Source organism: Sinocyclocheilus anshuiensis, unplaced genomic scaffold, assembly GCF_001515605.1.
Source record: "Sinocyclocheilus anshuiensis isolate Anshui unplaced genomic scaffold, SAMN03320099.WGS_v1.1 scaffold2754, whole genome shotgun sequence".
NCBI classification, from domain to species: domain Eukaryota; kingdom Metazoa; phylum Chordata; class Actinopteri; order Cypriniformes; family Cyprinidae; genus Sinocyclocheilus; species Sinocyclocheilus anshuiensis.
The window spans coordinates 124,958-130,322 of NW_015558769.1; the positions used below are offsets into that span (position 1 = coordinate 124,958).

At 34.5% G+C, this 5,365-nt stretch overlaps 1 pseudogene; it reads right to left on the reverse strand.

Annotated features, from left to right (window-relative positions):
- Positions 1–4,313: 4,313 nt before the first annotated feature.
- LOC107681491 (uncharacterized) overlaps positions 4,314–5,365 on the reverse strand; it is a 4,792-nt pseudogene continuing 3,740 nt past the window's right edge.

The window sequence follows — 5,365 nt, forward strand, 5'->3', positions numbered from 1 at the left end:
TCAGGTTTCTCATTTCCCCTTTCTTTATCTTCAATGCTTTTAATCCCTTGTAGTGGCACAGCTTATTTTAATTGTATGTATTGTTCCTTAATCAACTGTCTGTTTTCTATATCTTCATTCTCCTCTAATGTGTCTATAATTGCCTGTATAGGTAAAAATCCTGGTTTTACCTCATATAAAATGTCTTTTACTTGTCTTAGTCCTGCATAATACCAATTCTTATACAAAAATATATTTCTATTTCTTGTAATTAATTTGTTTAAGAAAAGGGGCTGTTTCAATAGTTGATCTCTTCCTTTAAACTCCACATAAATATTCTCTTTAAAAACTTTCCATGCTCTTAAGACTTCTTTATAAAATTCAGGTATCTTCTCAAGCATATTATCTTTAAAATTCATCCACAAAAAAATCATCCCCCATTTTCCCACACTTATTTATAAAGAAACTCATTATTTTTTTCCATACCATATCATCATTATTCAAAAACTTTTTTATCGTCTTTATTCTCATACTCTTCATTCTTACCATTAGATCTATGAGTCTCAAACCTCCCTTTTCCACCTCCCCAATTATTGTGGCATATGCTATTTTTGCAGGCTTATCAGCCCATAAAAACTTTAAAATATACGTTTTTATTCTTTTGTACGCCCATGCTGGCAGACTAACCACACTTAAAATATACCACATCTTAGACAGAAATAAAGAATTTAAAACCAATACTTTCCCTTGTAAGGTCAAAAATTATCAAAGACTTCTGCTTTCCTGTCCCAAACCTATCTTCAGTAACAAAAGGGCCATTTGGCATTCCTGAAGGCACAAGAGAGACCTTGAAATCTCAATATAATCAGTTAAAAACCCATTTACTTGAATACAACTTAAAATGTCAGTATAGAAACATTTCATGCATGTTATAAAACTCCTCCCAAACCCACATTTTTCAGTTAAGTCAAACAAATATTTATGCTCTACTCTGTCGAAAGCTTTTTCCAAATCTATGCTAATTAAATATCCTCCTTCACCTTTTTCTTTCATATACCACATTAGGTCTCTAATATTTGTTACTATGTCTGATATATCTCTATTTAAGACACCATATGCCTGATTTGTTGTTATAATATTTGGAATCACTTTTTTCAGTCTATTTGCCAAGATCTTAGCCAAAACCTTATAGTCAGTATTTAGCATACTCAACGGTGTGTAATTTTTAAGATCTTCTTTATCCCCTTTATTCTTATAGATGATTTGTATTATTCCTTTCTTCATGCTTTCACTCAATTTTTTCTGCTTAAAAATTTCAGCAAATAAATTGTGCAGAATAGGTGTTAAAACATTTTTAAAAACCTTATAAAACTCAGATGTTAAGCCATCTAGGCCTGGACTTTTCCCATTATTCAACTGGTCTATGGCCTCTTCAATTTCCTCTTCATTTATATCCTTATCACACATTCTCTTATCTTCTTCATTTACTTGCATTTGAATTTGATTCAATAAAAACTCTTCATCTTTCACATTTATATCATTTTTTTTAAATAAAGTAGTATAAAAATCCTTCACTTCATTCAAAATACATTGTTTTTCCTTCACAACTTTCCCATCTTTTAATATACTTTTGATCAGTTCTGCTTGTTTTCTTGTTTTCTTGTTTTCTCCAACTCATAAAAGAATTTCGTACTTCTTTCTCCCTCTACTGTATTTTTCACCTTGCTTCTTATTTTAGCTCCCCTGCACTTTTCCTCCTCTATTTTCCTAAATTCTTCTTCTAAAAACACTATTCTCGTCACATCCATCTTTCCTTCGGACACCTTTTTTATTTCTTCTTCCCATTCCTTATTTAAAAATATTTCTTTACTTTTCTTTGCCTTTTGCATTCTTTTTGAATATTCAATGTATATTTTTCTAATAGCGTTTTTCAAGTTATCCCACCATACGCTTTTTGCTTCATCATATAGAATATTGTTTATACTATTTATTATAACATTTTCTATTTCCATTTTGTAAGACTCGTTTTTCAAAAGTTCTGCTTTGAAAACCCATACCCCTGGACCTCTCTCAACTCCACTGAAAAAAATCATGATCACTTTCACTGAACTTTTTATCAAATACTTTTGAGATGAACAGTTCTAACTGTCTGTTACATAAAACCAAATCAAGTCTACTTTGCTTTAAGACTGTGTTCACAATTTGCCTTCTGGAATATTCTCTTTTTACTCTATTTCTTTCCCTCCATATGTCTAAAAATTTGTGTTTTTCCATCATTTTCTTTAATTCAGTTCTCCCCACATCTGCTCTATATACCATATAATCCTCCACATCAATTCTTTCCAAAATAGTATTAAAATCCCCAATTATAATCACATTTGTATAACCATCCATTAAAACACGTAATTCTTTAAAAAAGGTGACTCTTTCTGAACGTTAATTTGGTGCATGAATAATACATATCGTCAATTCTACTTCTTTGCTTTTGACTTTAATTACCAATAATCTTCCTATATTATCTGTGAACATTTCTGTTGCTTTTTCTGTCGCTCCCCTTCTAATTAAAATTGCTACTCCTTTTTTCCTATTTGGGTCATTATTGTAAAAAATTTCTCCATCCCATATTTTCTTAAAGCCATTAACAATATCTTCATTCCATCCAGTCTCTTGTATACATATTATATCACTCTTCTTTGTTAAATAAATTACATTTTCAAATTTAGTCCTAGTTGACAATCCTCTTACATTGATTGACACTAGATTCAGTTGACTCATAAACAAAAGAAAAAATATATAAATACAAAACAAAACAACACTCCTACCTACAGTCCTCCACTCTACCAGCTGGTTTGTCTTTGTTTCATACGGTGTAGATGTGTAGTGGAAATACTTCAGTCATGTTCTATTAGTACGTTGATGTAACTGTTCAATATTCATCCCATATAACAGGTCTGGCATTTAAAAAAATCAACATAACAGAAATAACACACTGTATATTACTGTTTTTTGTGTGAGCCTTGCAAGGTGTGTTGATTTTGTTATTTGTATACTTTTTACCAGCTGACCAGAATCTTCTACTTTTATTACTTTTTGTATTTTGTTTATTTATTTATTTTATATTTGTATTTTATATATAATTCTTCAATTTCTTTGTATCTATGATATGCTTACTGTGTGTGTGAGAGAGAGAGAGAGAGAGAATTAAGATGTATGTTTTGTAATAAATTTGTAATATATTTGAACAGCAAGGCCTTTATCTTTATTTATTTAACAGTCACTCAGAGAAAACAATTACAAACTTTCAATTCTAATTCCTTTCATTTTTAAATATCTGTGATATGCTTACTGTGTGAGAGAGAGAGAGAGAAAGAGAGAGAGAGAGGGAGAGAGAGAGAAAGAGATAATTAAGATGTATGTTTTGTAATAAATTTGTAATATATTTAAACAGCAAGGCCTTTATGTTTATTTATTTAACAGTCACTCAGAGAAAACAATTACAAACTTTCAATTCTAATTCCTTTCATTTTTAAATTATTAATTGAAGTATATAAAGTATTAATGAATTGGGTATTTTTTCTCAAGCAATGTAAAACACATACATACATACATACAAACAATACATATGAATACTTTTATAAATTGTTGTCAAAGCAAAACATACATGTGTAGGTGTCCGCTAGTGCAACTAATTGATAGAAATGTTTCTTGCATTGCTATGTAAATTAGGTTAATTATTATCTATATCATTGTTACATAAGTATGTTCACTTATGTACACTAAGTACATATATTTGACTGTATGACATTCGTAATAAGCCATTGTCCTATTTGTATCAATTAATAAGTGATTAATTAAATGATTCGTAATATTTCAGTTAGAGTTTTTGGTTAGAGATGCCTGCTCCAGTCGGGGATCGAACCGGCAACCTTTGGATCCACAGCGCCCCATGCAATATTACAGCAAAGTGTTATCTATGGACATATTTCTCAAACTAATAATGTAATATATGTGTCCTGTAGCTTCTGACGGGCAGCAGAGTCAATATTAACTCCCATTTCACTTCATTTTTTCTCAATTTCTCAATTTAATTCTAATTCCTTTAATTTTTAAATGATTAATGGAAGTATATAAAGTATTAATGAATTGGTTATTTTTTCTCAAGCAATGTAAAACACATACATGCATACATACAAACAATACGTATGAATCAGAGTCAATATTAACTCCCATTTCACTTCATTTTTTCTACATTTTTCTCTCTTTTTCCTCATTTTTCCTCCTTCCCCCTTCTTCCCCCCCTTATGCAGACTGTTGTTCCCAGGCTTCAAACCAATCTATTTCTTATCTGCCCTCTTCTTCCGCATCTCCTCCATCCACTGGTCAAGTGGAATACCAGCATTTTGGGGACAGTATATGTACCCATAATACTGGCTGTGGCCACTTTCTTTGTTCCGGGGCTGTTGGCACTGACTACATTTATTTTTGTCAACTTTCCGATTGTAAGGCCTCCGGGCAGGTGGTGGGGAGGAAAGGGGGCCAGCAGGAGCAATCCGTTTGTATGCATTGACTTGTGGGGCCAAAAACACATACACAAGTGGGCCACTGGCAGGGCTGGGGCTGGAAACAGTAGGCAAAGGGGCAGGGGTAGGTGGAGATGTCTGCTGAGGGAACAATTGCCTCTGAGCTGGCAACCTTGGGCAGGCAGACTGCAGAGAATGGGTGTGTTGGGCCGGAGCTGCAGTCTTCCTCTTGTCCACTGCTTGTCCTGCCGTACTTTGAGGCAAGTGGTAGTGATGTTGAGGGCCAGGCCGTGGTGGTGCAGCAGTGGGACGTACCTGTACTGGTGGGAGAGGTAAAGGAGCAACAGGAATGGAGGCAGGCAAGTTGACCCCTTGCAGCAGAATATTACATTCCTGCCTCTTCAGTCGCTTGTTGTGCCACTGAATAAGAGTTGTTTGATTAACATCAAACAACTGCAGAGTAGAGCTCTGCATGACTGCACCATTACCCAGGACCAGCTGTCTGATCTTGCTGTAGTCTCTGAGAATTAGAGTCCATCTAGTCAGTGCATATTTACCCTGTTTTTTTGGACTTTTATGGATGTCACAGAGTTTTACAAAAATGCACTCTACCAGACGACAGCAATCTGGCCACTGGGCAGGGGATCCTCTAGATCCTAGGACGCAACGTGTCATGGTCTCCACACCCGGCGTAAATTCAGGTTTCTTTTTAGAGCACCTTCAATACCACAACTGAGGTGCCCTTGAGCAAGGTACCGAACCCCCAACTGCTCCCCGGGCGCCGCAGCAAAAAATGGCTTCCCACTGCTCCGGGTGTGTGTTCACGGTGTGTGTGTGTTCACTGCTGTGTGTGTGCACTTTGGATG